At 36.5% G+C, this 21,532-nt stretch overlaps 1 protein-coding gene and 1 non-coding gene across 2 annotated transcripts in view; both read left to right on the forward strand.

Annotated features, from left to right (window-relative positions):
- LOC145664038 (uncharacterized) overlaps positions 1-21,532 on the forward strand; it is a 203,811-nt gene that overhangs the window by 54,475 nt on the left and 127,804 nt on the right. The window lies entirely within an intron of this gene.
- Positions 13,048-13,119, forward strand: TRNAM-CAU (transfer RNA methionine (anticodon CAU)). The gene has a single exon. It is a non-coding gene; the product is annotated as a tRNA-Met (tRNA).

Raw genomic sequence — 21,532 nt, forward strand, 5'->3', positions numbered from 1 at the left:
ATGACTACAAAATGAAGCCATTTTAAATTTATATTAATACACACAAATAAATTACTGATTACTACTAAAAAATAGTTACAATACCCTAAAACACATAATTGTAACATTGAAGACGACGTAGACACAAAGTTTCAGGAACATATCAACACTTTAGCTTTTGTTTCACACTCCGCTTGTCAACACAATTGCATCGATGACTTTTATCCAAGGGGGTGGGGCAGTGGCTCAGTGGTAGAGCGCTTACCTCTGGTGCGTGGGGTCCCTGTCTCGATCCCTGGGCAAATAAGTTAGAGGTGGACAACATCGTGTAAATAAGTTTTCTCGGGTCACTCTCATTTCCTTCCACTTTCTCATTCCACCAATTCTTCCATATTCATTCACTTGCTTTAATCACCGTCTCCCGTGGTCTAAAGGGCATAATCGTTGGCAGTTGAACTAAAAGATTTCATTTTTTACTTTTATTCAAATTCATAAACAAGTTTCTCTCGATATTTATTACCACTAAAGGAGATAGTAAGTTCTTCTGTAAAGATGTACGTCGTTTTTATAGCATAGACCCTATATATATATGATGCGGATCCAGAATATGATCAAGGGAGGGGCTAAACTACAGTTTGCCGCTTTATCCAGTCTAAAGCAGGATTTGAAACCTATTTTGTCCCGTATATACCTGAGCGTCAAGGGGGGGTATAGCCCTTTCTTGGATCCGCCCCTGTATATATATATAGGATCATTATGATTTAAAAACAGTATATAAATTATTAAATAATCCAGACTATGAAAGTTCATACAGAATAGGAAATGCACACGACAGACCTTTGGAACGTTTCTAGTATCACAGTGAGTTTCGCCCTTTTCCGCTGTATCTTTAGATTCCTCTTCAGATGTCGCACTTTCATTTGAATAGTCATTACTTGTACTTCTCAAAACTTTACACACATTTTCTTGTACATCTTCATGCTTTCTACTAAAATCTGTATTGAAATTACAATATATTGGCTTGCAAACTGTTTCAATTCTAACAACTGCTTCTGTTCACTTTTGCTAAATGAGAAATACTTTCAAAACAATCATCAGACCTTCATTGTAACTGTTCTCGTACATTTTTGGGTCCAACCAGGAATAAATAAGGAGTGAGCTCTTGTTGGATACAAAACGTTCCTGTATAATTTTACTCGCACAATTGAAAATGTTAAAGTAGATTGCTCTTAAATTTGATTAAAACTACTCGCTGAGCAAAACAATAAGTTTATTGTAAAAATTAATAACGTGTAATAGTTTCGTCAACTATCCACCTGGCTTCATCACACACTATGAATACACAGGTAGTGACAGATTTAATATAAGAAACAGCGAAAGAAAAATCCTATGATTCCTATTTGGTTACTATAGGCTACAACAACCAATCTCCTTACATCATACACCAATAATAATGATAATAATTTAAAAATAGTTATTCCCTTTCTCCTGTTGACACCATATACACTCATTTCTAATAACTATGCCTTATCTAATTAACAAAATAAGCTAATAATTAACTTCTTTAAATATGAATACTAATTAAATAATATAAATAATAAATAGATAGATTAATACTAAATTTACAAAAGTAATCCTGTACAGTTAAGTTATTTAAAACCTTAAGTTTCGTTAATCTATTCCACTGTTTATCAATTTTAAGTCCAGAGTTCCAGTTCACAACTCGATCTCATATTTCAATAAATCATGTTTCTTCCCATTTTCTGCCTACAGCAGTTTCACTTTACCCCAATTAATTGAATGTCTAGCGTCTCTTCTGTGGTTGTAGACTGCACTTCTGTCTTTCTCAACCTAATGCAGTCCTTTATGTTGTTTTATTTATTTATTTATTTATTTATTTTTTAAAAAAATCTCTTTCTCAATTCCCCAATATAGAACATGTCACACTCATTGTATTGCTCCTTTCTCCATCATACTCTCCCTTCCCCTCTTCTCTCCTGTTTCTTTACTTCTTCCTTAGTACCTCCAGTAATCTTTTGCTTCTTTTTCTGTACGAAGAGAAATACTTTCAATCATCTTGAGATTCTTTTGATGACTTCTGTCTCTTCCCTCATATTCTCTGTCCCCACCACATTTTCCTTTCCTCTTTTTCTCCTTGTTTTGCTGAGCTAGTAGTTTAAATAAAATTGAAGTCTATAAGAAACGAAGTTTGTACAATTGAAAACATTATACATCATGCGATAGCTTTCTAGCCTCGTCTGAAGCTTGTATACGATTACCTCCGGGATGCGTACATTCTCAGATTCGTACGTGTCAAAATTCTTCCCAGATCCGTAAAAATGCCATGGGCGATGACATTACATATTTTGACGTTGATAAAAGATTTCCCACTTCCGTACATGTTTAATAACTGACACTGTTTTTGTGCACTTTTAAGTTTGAGCAGAAGAGGATATGCAATTGCATGCTGAAGGAAATACGAAAAGATACATACATGCTTTCCATATTGATAAGTTTTTGTTGCTGTTGTTGTTGTTGGACTAAAGTCTTCACGTTGAATTCAAATTCGACTAATGAATCCCCGAAATGTGTTTGATAATGAATTCACAAATCACACCAAAGGGATACAAATCGGTTCTTGTAAAGTGTCTTCGTCGAACTAATATCTGGATCTTCTATGATCTTGGTCCATGTACAGTAGACAATTCACCGTTGTTAATACCACCTATATATATATATATATATATATATATATATATATATATATATATATATATATATATATATATATATATATATATATATATACAGGGTGGGCCATTTTAATTAATCCACGGAAATATCTGAAAAATGATAAAACATAGAAGAAATTTTTGAAGTACACGTTATATATTGCTAAGGGGGAAAACCAATTCCGCCAAAAGTACCCCTCCCCGCCCCCCTAAATGGGGGTAACGGGGGGTAACTTTGAAATGTCAAATGGGAACATGGGTCGAGTAATACCTCGTTCGAAAGGTCTTGGAAAACTAAGTAACGCTGTACTAAAAGATGTTTCATATTGTGCACCAGTTTCAAAATGGCCGCCATGATATGGTTCGGAAACTCCAGTACCCGTAGTATGAAAACCATGGAAGGTAAATGAATGGAACAAAATTAAAATACGTAAATATCATAGGGCATATCGAATGATGTAATCCCTGTGATCCCAGTGGCCTCCCTGAAGGGGTCGAGTGGGCTAACTTCAAAATTTCAATGTCCGACCGGACAATTTGCTGTTTGGAAGGCAGACTTCATGCATAGAGAATTGGTGCACTAAGTTAACGCGGATGGCCACAGTTACATTTTGATTAACTATTAGCATTCATGTCATATTGTGAGCTTGAGGGACGAAACGGTGTGTACGTATATTCCCGAAATGCTTTCTGAATAACCAGCACGCATTGCATAAAAGTTTCTCTTTTTTTAGTCACTACAGCGTCATCCTAACAAACAAATGTTTCAACCACACCATACCTATTTGTAAGGTTAGCCTTAATTTACGAATTAAAGTAGAGTTCTCGTTTGAACTTTCACTTTACTTTCCAACCCACTCACATACAGAGCACAGGGAGAGATTATTTTGCAGGACTTGGATTTCTCTCTATACATTATGGCAATTTTACTCTAATATTTTTTATCTCTATTGTATTATTCTCGAGCCTTGGAACGCCTCCGTGGTTTTCCTATTTAATTTTCGTTATTTTCATTTTTGTCTAACCGTATTTATACTATGGGCACTAGACGTTTTCTTAGACACAGTCACCATGTCTTTGCGATCATTTTGAAAACGGTGTCTCATGTCGAAAATTTTCTTACAGAAGCTGTTTGAGTTGAGTTGAGTTGAGTTGATTTTAGTTTAGCGTCCCTTTCAGCAGCGAGGCTATATGAGACGTGGACCTACTGATTAACGTGGAATCCGAACCACATGAGCTCCCGCCGGGAATCGAACCCGGGCCTCCCACGCCAAAGGCGCGTACGCTAACCGCTTAGCCACGGAGGAGCTCGTGAAGCTGTTTGATATTAATTTGTCTATGTAACGTGATGTTACTCACTTCAAGCTGCTATTTAAAATTTTCAAGTTGGCCCCGGATACCTTTCAGTTGGCCCTTGGAATCACCCCAACACCACCTCTCGATGTGCCTTACGTCAGTTAGCTACTCCAGTTTTTCTTTTGTTGATTTATCTCCAATCGCTTTCATACTACGGGTACTAAACCTTTTCTCTGACACGGATACTATGTTTCGGCGGACTTTTGAGAACACTGCAATTTCACATCAATCGTTTTCTCCTGCAATATGTTAGATTTTGCAAGATTCATCGAACGAGGTACCACTCGACTCGTGTTACTATTTGAAATTTTGAAGTTACCCCCCAATACCCCTTTAGGGAGGCCACTGGGATCACAGGGACCACACCGTTCGATATGCCTTATGATATTTACGTGTTTCAATTTTGTTCCATTCATTTACCTTCCATGGTTTTCACACTACGGGTACTGGAGTTTCCGAACCATATTATGGCGGCCATTTTGAAACCGGTGCACAATATGGAACATCTTTTGGCACAGCGTTACTTAGTTTTCCAAGACCTTTCGAACGAGGTATTACTCGACCCATGTTCCCATTTGACATTTCAAAGTTACCCCCCGTTACCCCCATTTAGGGGGGCGGGGCGGGGAGGAGTACTTTTGGCGGAATTGGTTTTCTCCCTTAGCAATATATAATGTATACTTGAAACATTTCTTCTATGTTTTATCATTTTTCAGATATTTCCGTGGATTAATTAAAATGGCCCACCCTGTATATACAATTTAGTTTGACAACTTATGAATATATGAAAGTGCAACCAAACATTATCTAACGTCTTTTTTTTTTTTTTTTTTTTTTTTTTTTTTTTTTTTTTTGTCAAGCTGCACATATACTTTCTTCTTTTACCTTGCAAGCTGAGATACTTTCTGTCGTAAACATGGTCACTTGTCTGGCTTCTAATTTGAGAAAACGGACTAATTCGATGACAAGAGGATTTTGCTTGTTTAGCAGAATATTTAATATATTATTTCAATCCTCTGCGGATTATTTGTTCTATGGCGTTTTTCATGGCAGTTCCACAAGCTTACTGGGACTGTAGAATTTTCTAGCCACTGGACAACGAAATAGTTATACAACTGCTCAAGGTTAGGAGTGCCTTATTGAATAGAGAGCCAACCACTATCGACCATTTCTAAAGGAAGAAAAGCTAATGACTCATACATTCGAACCTGAAGTCTTCATCATTGTTTTTGTAGTCTGTAACCAAGCCCAAATCCTGTATCTTACGCCAAAGACATTGGTTAAAGTGAAAATTGCACCCACTTATGGAAGCTGAAGGGAAAATTGTCCTTAAAAAATTTTCTTACTATTTCCTTGAAGTCTATCATTAAACTTCAGGATTCCAATTCAGGTCTTCTTTCTTAATTAGTAAAAAGAACCTTTCATGCCTTCTCTTGTTCGAGATAAGACCAACAACCACTGGAATCACATTAGTTTCCTCAATTGAACTTTCAATATCTGCATGAATTACAGAAATTTGGGAGAAAAGTTTGCTGCAGCTCTTAAACATGCCATCAATAAAGAAGGCCGTGCTGGCCTGCTAGGTAGTCTGCAAAATGAAAGTATTCAAGGACTCTTATTCGCTGTGGCTACTACTCGAAACGAAACCTTTCGATTCCATACCCCTCTCCTCAAAAGCTAACAAAAAAATCACAGAAAAAGTGCCAGTTATTGAACCTGTACGGTACCTCGCTTTTAAATCGTGAACACCAGTAGGCATTTTCTTCATTTTGGGAATTCTTTTTTCTGAAAAATCATCTATATCGATTTGTTCATTCCTAAAATAAGTTTTGATATCGTTAATCAGGGATTTACACTTGTCATGCAATCTTCTAAACTTTTTGTCACTTGTTTTTCTTCTAATTTATCCTAATAATGTATCTACCGACGTTTAGTTATTATTCAATCACACACACACACATACACATACACACACACAAAAAGTGTTTGAGTAGCAACCACGGCAACAACCAATCATAACGTAAATTCATCATGGATAATAGATAGTTGTTTGCTTCACTATAGTAGCACCTATCTTTTCAAATCTGTGTAGCTTTGCCCATCCAGGATGATGATTCTTTTGTTTGTTCCCCGCATCCTATCATTCTCTTGTATGAAATGCTTAAAAAGGCAAGCGGATTCTTCCACAAGTCCGAATAAATGTTCTGCCTGGAGGCACTTTATAGTAGTGTAGAATGTGCTACAATTAAATTTGATTTGAACTACTCGCTGAATAAAACAATACGTTTATTCTAAAAATTATTCAAATGTAAGTTTAAATCAAATTTACGTATACTAAAAGCAAAGCTTAGATAATGGAAAACATTCCCTGCTACAACTAAATTTAGAATGGACTTATACAATGAGTGTATATGATCTCTGAGATTTGCTTCTTCAGATGTGCTTGTAGACCATGTGGCATCCTTTCATATTACTGGTCCCCTTAAAAGAGCATGCAGCTATATTTCAAAGAGAGATACTGAACTTTCCAGGTATTGATTTTAATTGAATCACCCCGTCAAACAACGATACATGTGACATCTTGGACTATTTTGAGTTATTAGTAGATTGTCAAACAATCTATGGAACATGTCGGACATATATTGAAAGTTTGGTGGCCCCCTTAACCACGAGATGGCACTGGCGTGCTGCCAAAGTGGTTTCATACACCGGAATGATAGTTTTTCTCGAAATCACTAAAATGTAACGTATAGGCCTATCGTTGTTCGGCGGAGTGCTTCAATTGTTCAAATAAAGCTTATATCAGGAAATTAAATCAGGAAGTCTTTGATACATTTTTCGCTGAAGCAGATAACGAACACAAATAGCTACTTGGTCCATCACCGCTATATTTTGAGTAGTATTTATAATAATACTGTATATTATGTTGCCTTTTAAATCCTTTATAATCATATTTTGCCCTAAGGATCCTATTATTCTTATTTGTGAAAGCTTTAGACAGGAAAGAAATCCTCTTTCAACTTTTGTTATTGTCTTTTCCCTAACTTTTCTGCTCTTTTCTTTTCAAATCAGCAATTCTTTTTCTCTTACTATCGGCAATACTGATTTACATGCATTTGCAATATGACACCATATTCTGCAATAAGTAACACTAATTAAAAAAAAAAAAGACATGATCTCCCTTATTTAACAGCGAGAATGACACTTTTTCGTTATCCTGTAAGCTAGTCCATATCTACGAATAAGAAGTAATATCTATAAGATGATGTTGCAATTTATCTTCTTGTCTGAATATCCTTTTCTCTTTGTGAGCTCCTCCGTGGCTAAGCGGTTAGCGTACGCATCTTTGACGTGAGAGACCCGGGTTCGATTCCCGGCGGGAACTCATGTGGTTCGGATTCCACGTTAATCAGTAGGTCCCGTCTCATATACCCTCGCTACTGAAAGGGACGTTAAACTCAAAATCAACTCAACCTTTTCTCTTTGCGTTATTTGTTTAGTACTCAGAAGTGTCCCTATATCACCTTCTTTACAACTTTGAAGTGTTGCTGACACAGAGTTGTGATGGTACTGAGAATTAAGTTCCTCTACTGCTTTATACGTATATTTAACTAAAACATTATGCCCAGTAATGAAGAGACCTAATCTCTTTACTGACTAGTACCATACAGTTGGAATTCAATTCTACTGAACATAATAATCACTTTCGTTGGATTTTTTCACACTAGTTAAGTCACAGTACTCGGTAATAAAGTTTACTTGGATCCTGATGCATCCAATTAATTTGAATGGAATGTTGCCTCCAAAAGACACAGTTAACTGTATTAGGATCAGAAACGTTTGAACTGATGAAATTTTCCCACTCATGTGCGTCTTCATCTTGCAAGTATTTCCAGAGTCATCGACAATGTCAGAATCAGAAGGCAAATCCATATTCACCAACGAAGACCTTTGTGAAAAGTCATTTTTGTTTTCAGGTAAATTTGTAGGTCTATCTTGAGAAATACTGGTTAAGGATTGGTTTTCGTCTATCGTATTAAATGAAGATTCCTGGGACTCGTGCTCATCTGAAGTAGATGTGAATGCCTATGTGACGTCTGTGTTAGTTTACATTAGCAGCTGTAAAAGAAAATATAAATAAATATTGCACACTAGTTGAATACTGTACAAAATAATTCTGGACTAAAATACAATCTACAATATGATCTATCGTTACGTATTATATAATATTGAAATACATATTATATATTTATAATATGCAGTTTCAGAAAAAAATATTAAAATAAATGTAATATAAACACAAGGTGTTAATTGAAACAGGATGCATTTGGAAGAACAGAGTTCAATAATTCAGTATTACTATTTTTTTAGAAAATAGTGCGATTTAATCCAATTTTCAATTGTTTATCTGATAATTTTGTATCTTTGTTATACTATTGTCCGTAATATTGTTTGCAAATATATATAGGGCAGAGTTCTGTCCGGTGAGGAAGTACAGATATTTTTAGGAGGTGCTAGAGAAGGTCATACTAAGTAGAAAAGTTTATATGAACATATACCGTCTTATGCAGAGTTGTTTTGACGTATGATTAGCGTCATACTAAAAGCCTGACTACTGCAGGAAACATATGTTAGTCGAACTCTTTAGTATGTCACTAATCTCGCGGCAAAACGACTCTGCATAAGGCCCATAGTATATTCCTCCTGATTTCCGACGAAGGGTGGTTGCCTTTTCAGGCCCTGAAATCTAACTGAATTACGGTTAATTGCATATGCACAACCCGTAGTTGGTGTTAAGACGAAAGTTATATCTCATTAGAAAGGTAGTGAACTAAGCTTTCCAATGGTGTAGAGATTATTAAAGACATGTCTAAAAGAGGAATAGGGGAATTTTTAAAACTTGCCTCTAAAAATATTACAATTATCTCGTTATTGAGTGGAAACACTGTCACTAGGACAACAGAAAAAACTGGGTGAATAGTGAATTCTACACATTATGCAAGTGCGTAACTACTATGGCGCGAATCCCCGCAATGCGGGGGGGGCGACACTTTCAAGGGGGCCCTTCACCCTAGCATCTTAATTGGCCGAATCAACATGCTTTTGAGTTTTGTATTAGTCGGCCTCCGTTATGAGTGGTGTATACAATGGTGTCCAGTCTAAAATTAAGAACATTGAAGAAAATGCGTGTTATGTTCATTGTGCAGCTTATAATTTAAATTTGGTGGTAAAGGATGCCGTTAAAAATATAAGAGAAATAGAAAACTTGCTTATTGTTTTACAAGATTTATATATATTTTTTGCTTATAGTATCAAACGATGGGAAAAAGAATCAGAATTCACACTGAAAAGACTTAATGCAACTCGTTGGACAGTAAGGTTGATATCGTTGATGGCAGTAAAACAGATTTTCAGATAGGCATTGAAGAAGGTTTCTTTAACCAGTAAGATTGCAAATAATAGAAGTTAATATAAGCGCTTGATAGAATAAATAGATAATTTTGAATTTTTGTGTGTTATATTGATAACATCCATGGTATGATCGGAAGTAAATATAGTATCTAAATTACTTCAGGGAAAACTTTGTGACCCTGAAATCGGAGCGCCCTTGAAAAATGCGTAAACAGCTTACAAAAGAAAAGGATTGACTACAATTATCTGATGGAAGAACCAATTAAAGTAGAATGAAAAGTGGGATGTTCAGACATCATTTAGATGCAAACGACTCGAAAAGATCAAACGTTATTTTGATGAGGTGTGTGAAAATAGTGCATTTCCCTATATCACCTCGTCAGTAGTCTCAGTAACAGTGACTCAAACTTTAGAATTAATATCTATATTAGACTAGGCCTATTTGATTTACTAAATTCACAATTACATTGTCGTTTTACATCTTTACAGTATCCAGTAGCCTACAGTATCCAATTTTTTTCTTTGTTTCCTTCCTCCCAACATGATTCATCTCACTGATGATGAAATTCTAACAAGAGCACAGATATTTCAAACAACTTATAGTTGTGATATTGGTTCTTCGTTTCCAATGGAAGTAATTTGCTTTGTGAAATAGGTGAAATCTAAAATAAATGTTCAGAATTCTGTGTTTGACCTAACAAAGCTTTTAGTTCTGAAATATAAGTCATTGGCGCCTAGCTTTTCGGAATTTACTACTGCATATTTGTTGTTTTTGACGCTCTCTGTCTCTGTCAGTTCTGCTGAGAGGTTCTCAAAATTGAAATTAATAAAAAAAAACTATGTGAAAAGCACAATTGACTAAAATAGATTAAGTAATCTAACACTGCTGTCAATAAATGCGAATGAAGCTGAAAAAATGGATGTACGGAGGTTAGTTAAGAATTTTGCTGACAGGAAAGCAAGAAGGAAACCATTCAATTAATTCCTGCTACTTTTCGGGAAGACTCACGTCACTGATTGCAAAGAAGTAACTTCATCTTCCATTCTGAAACTTATTGAATAAATTATATATAAGAAAGTGATTTTCATTTATGAATATTCAAGCCTAGTAGTTGCATGCATTTAACTCATTATTCACGTATACAAGGAAGTATGGTTATTTATTTTGTTATCTATCACTCCACAAAAAAATGTTGTTAAGGCGGGGGACCTGAGTATTCTCTTGCAGGGGGTGCATAAAACGTAGTTATGCCACTGACACTATACCGAGGATGATGATACAGATTCACGTTGTTGAAATGAACTGTAGTCGAGGGAAAAAATCATAATGTAAATATAGGTGTAGCTGAGGCCTTGTCTATTTTCTTTTCAATAGAAACATGGAGAAGAGGCCCCACTCCACACTATTGACAGATGGGGTGATCCATGTAGTTTATTCCAAGGAAGGGATGATCTAACCCTATTATAGACATCCCTACTAAGGTGTCTACATGCAAGCTGGTTGGGTTCAATCCTGGCAGGGGCGGGATTTTTTTTTCTCATTGACGCTTTGATGTGCACCCAGCCTCTTTATAAAATGAGTACTTGGCTCCACCTGGTGACTACACTGCTACGTCGCCTCCATGAGTATGGCTTCCAGATTTTTAAGAATGCAAAATCGGGACACTATGAAAGGACCCCGCTCAGAGTTTATGGAAATCCGGTTTCCGTTAAATTGCCTAGTATTGTAGCATGTTGTGTATTTTGGTACCCTGATGAAAAGTCTCAATGGGCACGAATCCCTAAAACCCCACGGTTTTGAGATATTCGCTGATTATTATCGTCAGTTAAAGGCAACGCTTCCTCGTAATCTGAAAATAAGAATTAGGTCTACATTTTATCTATGAAGTATGAACGAGTCTCACTAGGGTATACTAAGGTTTTTGGAGTTGCTGATTCCGAATCCAGCGGATTCCGAGCTGATTCGGAAAGTAGATAAATAAAGGAATGCAATGTAATAGGTGTGAAACTTTCCACGTTTTTATAACCTGGATTGGAGACAGTACAAACTAATGCAGACTAGGTGTAATGAAGTATCAAAAATACCTGGTTATTTTACTCATGTATGTTTCTTTTCTGAATAAAAAGTTGTGAAGTATTTAAGGGAGCATTGCTCCCTCTTGCTCACTTCGTACGGACACTCATGACCTTCGGGTTTCTTGAACCCAGTGATGGTCAAGTGATAAAGTACTGCGAATCAAGAGAAAATAAGAACCATGCTTGCGGGCTAGATTCGCTAAACGTTCGCAAGTCTCATATTTTCTGAACCTTTTTATTGTGAGAGTTTTGCTTCTTGTTCCCTTAATTACGAAGATTTAAAAGTAACCAAGAAATTGCATTCTTAAAAAAAAAAAAAAAAAAAAAAAAAAAACTGTAAATAAAAGAAATCGATCCGGTACCAACAGTCTTGCCGTGCAAAATAGTCTTGTTAACCAAAAGGTTAAAGAAATTATTTTTATGGCCTGCTATAGACCCCCTCCCTCTTAGCTAAAGAAAGGAACAAATCATACATGTCGATTTTATTCGCGGGCCGCCATTTGGCCATCACTGCTCTAAACCACATGGTTGTGCGTGAAATGCTAGCTAGCTACTGGTTGCAGGGCGGCGATAACTGTCCCGCAGACCCTGTGGTGCGAGGGGGCAGATAGACGAACTATAAGAGTCCCTATAACATATAAATACCACAGAAAAAATAACAAGTTAATCTTTTGTAGATTTTATTGCCTTAAAAAAAGTGGATAAATTTTAATACATGCTTCAGCTGTGCATCGGTAAGTAGGATCGCTTTAAAAGGTAAGAGAAAACTAGGATCAGGGGCAGATCCGGGGGGGAGGGGGCGATCGCCCTCCCAGAAGAGGAAAAATTCTTATTTTATATATATAAATAAACCCATCCCAAAGTTTGGAGCCCTTAAAAGTAGCAGTATGACAGCCTACCACTCCCCCAGAAGTCGGTCCTGGATCCGCTCCTGACTAGGATAGAAATAAGAACGGTAGAGTAATGTCGGGTAAGCTTAGAACTACGGAAATTTGGACCCATTTTGTTAAATTTAATCTAGCGGGCATTGCAAAGTTTGCCCCAACTTTTTTTTTTTAAAATTATTTTTACGTTGCATAAAAACGAAACGTTCATGGGAAAGGCTATTGCAATGCATTTTCATGTGGCCCTATTTAGAAAGTAAAGTAAAATCAAATCAAGGTGTTACATTAAATATACGTAAAATTGGACGGAGTTTAAGATAAATGTTATTTCGTACTGTTGTTTAGCCGTACTAGGAAAAAGACATTTGGATTTGTATGGGAAGTAAAAGTGATCCGAATGCTTAATATCAATATATTGGGGGTACAATGAACGATATTTCGCTTGTCTTGGAATTAGCTTGTTACACAACACAAGAACTCTTTAAATAAAGCATCTTAGGTTTAATATTGCTACTGTGCTACAATGTTAAAAAGCTTTACTTTGTTAGTGTATGCAACACGCATTACAAGTAACGTTTCAGTGAAAAATAAGGACGGTTCGTCAGAAGAGCAGAGTGGCGCAGTGGAAGCGTGCTGGGCCCATAACCCAGAGGTCCGTGGATCGAAACCACGCTCTGCTATCTACTTTTTTTTTCTTATTCTAAAAAAATATTTTGTCACAAATTATAAAAGATCTATAATACGATATATAAGAAAATATTTTTTTTTCACTTTTGAAGCAATTTTATTATTTGAAACCGTGAGTGCTCCCTGAAAGGTCTCGGTATAAGAGTCTGCTCAGTAATTTCTTATTTTATGGTAACAAATTTTATTCTTTTCGTTTTGGAGGTAATGAGAATGGAATACTACAGATTCATCGTGTTTGTTAGCACATGATATTTCGGATTCTGTTCTGAACACCTCAACGTTTCTTTCTTTCTTTCGATGTTGACCCAGCATTTGAACGAGTTAGATATACGTGCCTGAACTAAGCCGGTCTAGAAAACTAGAAACAATTGTTAGGATTCTTACTAGTCAATATGATGGCCATGTATCAATCAGTTTCTTTTTGTTGATTTTAGCTATGTCCAGTAGGCAATGAAATTATTATTTCGATTTCTAATGGAGACATTTAGCTCGGATACAAATGACTGTAGTGGACTCAGACCTCCCCACTTTGAATACTTGGTCTCGAGCCACGTCTCATGTAAGCAACGTTTGTTTTAAAAAGAATTTGTCCCGCCCGTATGATGAGGGCGGGCAAAAGCAAATTGTGAGGAGGCTGCTCTAGGATACTCAGGAGGCAGTGGCGGATCCAGGGGGGGGGGAGATCGGGGATCGCCAGAAGAGGAAACTTTCTTATTTTATTTATATAAATAAAACCCATCTCGGAGTTTGGATCTCTTAAGAGTAGCAGTATTACAACCCACCGCCCGCCCCTGTCAGGAGAGGATTAACCATTAAGCAATATAAGCATATGCTTAGGGCTTCAACAGAAGAGAGAACCACAGAAAATCTTCATACTCAAATTTACCATAGTCCATGGGTCATATGGCGCATTACTGCAAATGATGCAACTGAACTAGGATCTGTAAAATGGCACCCGCATTAAATATATAAATAAAAAAAAAAAGAAAAAGAAAGAAAAATAGGAAGAACACACAGAGAATGCAGACTTCCACCAAGAGTCGTTAAATCGAAGGAAAAAAGAATTCCTCTTAGCCTAAATAAAACCAGTGGAAACTGCGATCTGTGAAATTTGTATTCTTTCTGTTCAACGTCAGTGGAGAACACATCTGTATACTTCGGCAAAATCATAAAATCCTTGGCAGCAGGGCTGGATTAACTCATCTGAAGGCCCGGAGCTAGAAAAAATATGTGGCCCCTGCCGACTTCACCTAATATATTTCTGTGAATGTACGTACAGTAGGAAAGTTCAGAAAATACGTTTAATATTTTTGGTTGTATTTTATTTTATGATGATGATTGTACCTTCACGATTCTTTTTAGATAGCCAATTGACATTTTGATCCGAATGGAAGCTCCTGTCCTCTGTCCACCTTGAGGCCTGGTGTTATAGTCCCCTTAATCCGGCCTTGCTTGGCAGAAGTAATGATTGATAATATAATGACTGAATATCTGATCAAAGATTTTGCAATTAAAGAAATCGGAAGAAAATTTGTTAAATATGAAGGAAGTAGAAGTAAGTATTTTCTGTTAATTAAAAATAATTATTGTATATCCAATATTATTTATTTCTTATTTAAAATGGCGGAGTTAAGGCATAACCTTTTCTTCCACTCAACCATTTACATTTTTCTTGTACAGTCGGATCTCATCATAGTTTTTTTTTTTTTTTTTTTTTTTTTTACGACGAGAATAAAAAGGATGTACACTTAGATACGTTAAAGAGTTACCGACATACAAAACAATACAGAAAATAAAACATGAAAAGTTAAAATGAAACTTATTACATAAAATAAATACTAAAATAAACAAGCGACAATGCTGAAGACATGTTAAACTATACAAGGAGAAACAAAGAAATCAATCTTGATTATATACAGGGGTGCCAACAAAGGGGGGCTATGACGCAAGGTGCGTCATTGAAATATTTGGGGGGGATTAAAAATCTATATAAATATGTTTGAGGGGATGTAAAAATTAATCGAAAAGATTTTTTCATGGAATAACACCTACGGGTAGACAATTGGGGGGGGGGGTGCGTCATGGACATAAGGTGGGTGGTGTTAAGGGCATCACTCTTGATAGTCCCTATGTAAAGGGTTCTCTCATGCTCAAAGCTGGATGAATACGTTTGCATGGTCACCTGAAGTCATCATAAAGAATATATTCTCAAATTTCCAGCACATGAGAGATGGGTGGAGGAAATATTGACACCTGTAATTCCCTTAGCAGATATAAGATAATCTGCTTAACCAAGAAAAAACGAACAAAACAAAACAGAAATTAAAACTAGAATTGGATTTCATAAGAAATCTGACACAGTTGAATAAAAAAAAAAATTAGATAATTAATTTTTATCTTGTTTTACAGAAATCAATATCCTCCTCCCACGTGAGTTCATATTTTATAGTCGTCTTGCCCCTTTGACGACTTCCCCTGGTTATGGCCTTTAGAACTCAATTTTCTCTGCCATCCCCTTACCAGAGGATCTTCTATCATCAGATAAAAATTTAAATGAAGACTGGGAAAGAGTGTTCACAGCCTCTCCTGAACCCGGCCAAGGGCACATCTGAAAGAGAGATAAGCAAATATACAATGGTACTCACCTCTGCCTCCAGGAACATGGACATCTAAAAGATCACCACTCCAAGATAGATTTACGAATATCTATTTATTTGAACACTAAATCACGGGCACTAACAAACACTATGCATCTTTTTATACACAAAAACTGATCTTTGTAAGAAAATAAACGAGGATCGATCGATCATGTGTGCACTTTATATTAAGCCCTTTAAAAAAAAAAAAAAAAGAGAGAGAATTACTATTTTCACTGTCATTGTCACTACACTTTCACTGTATGTAGTCCTCTTCTCTTCTGGAATTAATCTTCGTCACTCCAGTGAGATGCTATTGCTTTCGATGTGTTTTCTTGTATTAATCTTCTGGACGATGTGATTTTCTATCCTCAAGATATTCGATGTTACCACCTTCCATTTACTACGTTAGCATGATGATGTAGTTTTTTTTTTTTTTTTTTATCTGTTAGGGCATTTCTAGCGAAGTCCTTCTCGCCCTGAGATTTTGTCGTCTTGTCTATCAAGAATTAATAACGCCGAACGAACACAAGATGAAACAACAACAGGCTAGTAGTTACACTGTTCATTACACTTCACCTGATTCAAGTTTCATGTTAATTTATTGGCTGAATTTCACTATCGGTTATCAAACAAAATTAATTTTCTGAAAAGTAACGATAATCAATAGTAACTGATCGTTATTATTAATATAATTATTGTTTTTAATAGTGAAACACTTTGTTGAGAATTTTCGGCGTGTCAATCATAGCGTTAACTATCTGGACCGCACTTTATAATCAGAACTAAACACATCTTCCCACGAGAATGATTCTGTGCTTGAGGTGAACGGACCGGTGGTTAACTAAGAACTAACTGTTTACCCCTTGAGCTACAGTATTTACTTCCGCTGGTTGTCTCTCAAAAGTCGTAGAGACTCTCTCTACCTTCATTGTTTTTGGGGTTGTTGACCTTATCCCCTTTGTGATGTGCCACCCGCGTTGAGCCGACGACATTTTGACAAATTTGTAAATAATTTAAAATTTACATACTGTCACTCCATTTTCTGTATCTATACGGACACTTAGAGTTTATCCACACACTCCCAGTATGTCTTTTATACCAAACAATTATTACAATTTTATTAAATCACAATTTTATATCTTGTTTACTAGTCGTGGAGACCCGTTAGGAATCTCCCAGCAGACGTTTGGTGTCTCTGGTGTTTAGTGCACTCTAGCGGCTCTAGCGGCAGGTTCTAAAATTACCTTCTTGCAGGCGGGAAATGGTGGACTCGTCTGCTTCTGTTTTTCCTTTTACATTTTTTTTAAATTGACTATGAAATGTTTACATATAACAAATAATAATCAAACATATAATAAAGTATATGAGTAATTTACTTATTTTTGTAGGTCCTTGGAGTTGTCATCTTTTTCGAGGTTAGATAAAGAAAAAAAACGTCTTGGTGGTGAGTTGTCTGCTAGCTCCCCCCTCCAGACATACCACTCGACACCCTCCAAGGGTGGCTGAGAAAAATCTTTGCGAGTGAATTGGACTCATGCGGGAAACAAAATACGATACAGGGTCGCGTAAAACATTTTTCTTAACTGGTATCGGAATTTCCAAGAACATTTTAATATTAAATATTACTTATTAATAATATACTCTTTAAATCTGGTACTCCTGACATAAATGCTATGTTTTCTTTCTTTTTTTTTCGGTCAGGCTCGCTTACCAGACTAACGGTTTTCCTCAGAGGTGTGAAAATACAGGTCAAATTGGATTTTTCACACTTATTGTCACAAAAATTTAGCATTAAAGTGTGTACCCGCAAACAATAGAGTTGAGTTTGGAAGTAACAATAGTTGCTAGTCAATGCTTCTAACTTCATTTCATTTCCCCAATTTCTGTTCCTTATAGAATATATGTTATAAACCTGCTTCTTTTTGGACATGCCCATTACTTTAGGTTAGCAACTATGTTAGCTCAAAGGTTATTGAACTCTTGGCTTCTCGAATTTTCCTGTTGTGTGATGTGAAAGTTGAAATTTTGTGAAGATGAGGGCTTCTTAGACAGAGATTTTTTTTTTAAAGTAATACGTTTAAACTCTAATATGAATATCATTTTTGAATATAAATACATCCATTTATACCTATTTATGTGTCTGAATTAAACCTAATATAATTAAAATTATTACTTAATTTGGCTTTTAAATTATATTAAATTATATATGTAAATTACTATATTTACATTTTGATATGCAAAACAGTTGGTGGGGTGGCAGCTTACAATCCCCCCTTTACGGAATTTTAGGATTTTACGTAGATAATATTCTATAATTCCGTACCTAGTCAATTCATTTTCTCTTTTGATACTATAATATACATATATGTGTATACCTATATATATGATTTCTTTTTCTTTTTTTTTCTTTTTTTTTTTTTTTTTACTATACATATACTTGTCCTAATTTAATATGCTCACATAACTTCTTTGCAAATTTTACTCTAAATTTACTCATACAATAGAAATACTACCAAGTTGAAATTACAAAAAGAATAAAATAAGAGTTGTATACATGTGAGGATCTATATGCGATAATATTACATTTTGCATAATTAACTTGCTATATTTACATTCTCCTGAGTAGTCTCCTGCTCTTCTACTCCCTTCTCTCCTTCGTCTGATTCTCGAAGATGATATTTCTTCAAGTGGAATGCATTTCTTTTTATGACTTCTTTTCCTGTTTTCAAATCTTTTAATGTGTATACGTTCGTGTTGGTCTTGTTGCATATCTGCCAGGGACCAGAATAGAGAACCATGAGTTTTTTGGACACCCCTGAGAGTGCATCTGATTTGGGAAAGACGCGCACTAGTACGAGGTCTCCAATTTCATACTGTACAGTGTGGTGGTGTTTGTCGTAATATTCTTTCCTGGCTTTGGCTCTCTTTTCCAAATTTTTTCTCGCTATGTCTACGTAATATTGTATACTAGCTGATCTTTCAACTTCCGGTACATCGAAAAGTTTAGCGACATCTCTCGTCTGTGACACACCCAAATGTACTTCATATGGTGATAAGCTAGTAGTTAGGTGTTTGGCAGTGTTCAAACAGCGTTCAACTTTGCTTAAATGTTCTGGCCATGTTCTTTGGTTGTCATGGCAGAGTTTTCGTAAGACACGAACAGTGCTTTTGACAGCAGTCTCGGCCATTTCACCTTGTGGGTAATAGGCCGTACTCATGACGTGTTTAAGGCCTAATTTCTTCATCTCTTCTTCCCAGAGGCCCGATTTGAACTGTGACCCACGGTCCGTAAGTACTATCTCTGCATTCGGACAGAGTTTTAAGAAGTCTTTTAACTTCTGTACGGCGATCTGCGTGGTGGCCCGCTTACAAGGATACAATCCTACAAGCTTAGAAAAAGCATCCAGGAATACTAAAATATATTGAAAACCACCCTTTCCTCTTACGAGGGGCCCACAGAAGTCCGCACAAATGAAGGTCCCACTTTGCTGTGGTATGACTGGGTTTAGTGGCCCACTTAAGTAACAGTTTGGTGGATTGGTGACTTGACATAAATGACATGACCCACAATATTTTCTAATGTTTTGTCTCATTTTCGGCCAGAAATAGCATTCTGACAACTGTGGCACTAATTTGCTTGCTGACATATGACCATTTTGCTCATGATAGTAACTCAAGAGGGGTTTTACCATCACGGCAGGTACACAGATTCTCACTCCCATGCTGTCTCTTTTGCAAAGTCGGCCATTTAATATTTCATATTTATGGTTCTTTCCCGAGATTTTTGGAGAGTCTTCCTGGTTCTCAACCTTTTTCTTTAGTGGTCCAAAGAAAGAATCTGAGGTTTGGAGTTCAGGCAAAATAGTTATGAGGCTTCGTAATTCGCATGGTATTTCTTCTAAGATTCCCATAAGAGATTCTTTCAGTGTGGGTTTCGCGTTGATTTCGAAATTGGAATTTTCGCCTGGTGGGTACCTCGAATGAAAATCAGCCATATTTTCTTTTGATGGGACGTATTCAAACGTGAAATTCAGGTTTGCCAACGATAACGCCCACCTAACCAATCTCTGACTCGTGAGTCGGCACAACAGTATGAATTTCAGACTTTGGTGGTCCGAGCGAATTCGGAACTTTCTTCCTACCAAATATTGTTTGAACTTGGTTACGCCCTCTATTAGTGCAGCCATTTCCTTTTCGGTCGTGGTGTAGTTCTTCTGGGGACCTGAGAAAACTCGAGAGGACATTCCAATGATCCGTTTGTCCCCCTGGTCATCTATTTGATACACTAAACTTGAACACGCTCGGTCACTGGCATCAACTTCCAGAATTACTTCTTTATCCGGAAGTGGTTTCTTAAGAACTACTTCCTCCTGGAAAATTTCCTTAATTTTATCTAGCGCTGCTTGGTGTTCACTTGTCCATTTAAATTTCACATTTTTCTTCAATAACTGAAAAAGTGGGAACAGGACATCTGAGTACTTGTTGCTGAAACACCGGTAGTAACTTAAGTATCCAATTAAACTCCTTACTTCCTTAACATTCCGGGGTGCTCGAAATTCCATTACTTTTTGAATTTTTTCTTTGTCTTTTCCTATTCCTTCCTGTGAAAGTTCGTACCCAAGAATTTTAATTTTAGTTCTTGCGAATTCACATTTTCGCAATCTCAGTGTTACTCCTCCTTCCTTTAATAATGTTAAGACCTTGTCTAAATGGTTTATATGCTCCTCAAAACTAGGGCTAGATATTACCAGGTCGTCGACATAACTATTACAGAAGGGTCTCACTTGATCCCCCAGAATATTATCAAGCGCTCTTATGCAGGATGACAAACTAGTTTTTGTGCCGAAAGGCAATTTCTTAAAACAATACGAAATACCCTCATATACAAAGCCTAAGAACTTTTGATCTTCTTCTCTCACTTTCACATGAATGAAAAATTCCACTATATCTAGCTTTGTATAATATTTCATGTCACTTAACGTCTTTAACATGTCTATGGGTGGGATCGGTTGATCGGTCTGTCCCCGAATCACTGTATTCAGTTTTCTAGCGTCCAAACAAAGCCGGACTTTACCGTTCGGTTTTAATACAGCTACTAAGGGCTGGCTATATTCAGATTTTTTCTTAGTAATCACATCAAACGCGACCCATCGGTTGAGTTCATTTTTAATGAGATTTTGAAATTTGGTGGGAAAAGCATACATTTTAGATCTAATAGGACTGGAGTCGGTGACTTCTATTGTATGTTCATAATTCTTAATAGTACCGGGCCTTTCGTCAAACATATCTCGATGTTTCATTAATAAGTCTACTAACTCATTCTTCTGCCTAATGTCCAACTCTTCATACTGCTTAACATGTTCCTTTATCTCGCTGGCTGTGGCTTTAGTTTCTACTTGAAGCCAGTCTGCAGGGGATAGAACTACATTCTCTAATTCGGTAGGGGTGGGGTACTTCCTCTTATCCACCCTATGCATGGGATTTTTTTTCCTAAACTCACACAATTCTACCTGACGAAAAGTGATGGGCACTTTCAGTCCACACCTACTTTCACCGTAACTTTCACTTAAATCCCCGCAGTGAAGCATTTCTTCTAAGCTTCTCAACACTAAGTCTGTCTCACTAATCTCGATGTCTCGAAAATTAATTTGCACTTCGTGTGGCTTCTGAAGAGTTAGCAGACTCTTTGAATAATCTAAAATTGCGCCTGTTTCAGAAAAGAACTGAGAACCTAAAATTAAATCACGATTCAGCCCGCGTACTATAA

This window comes from Thermobia domestica, chromosome 11 (genome assembly GCF_964235325.1).
Source record: "Thermobia domestica chromosome 11, izTheDome1.hap1.1, whole genome shotgun sequence".
Classification (NCBI taxonomy): domain Eukaryota; kingdom Metazoa; phylum Arthropoda; class Insecta; order Zygentoma; family Lepismatidae; genus Thermobia; species Thermobia domestica.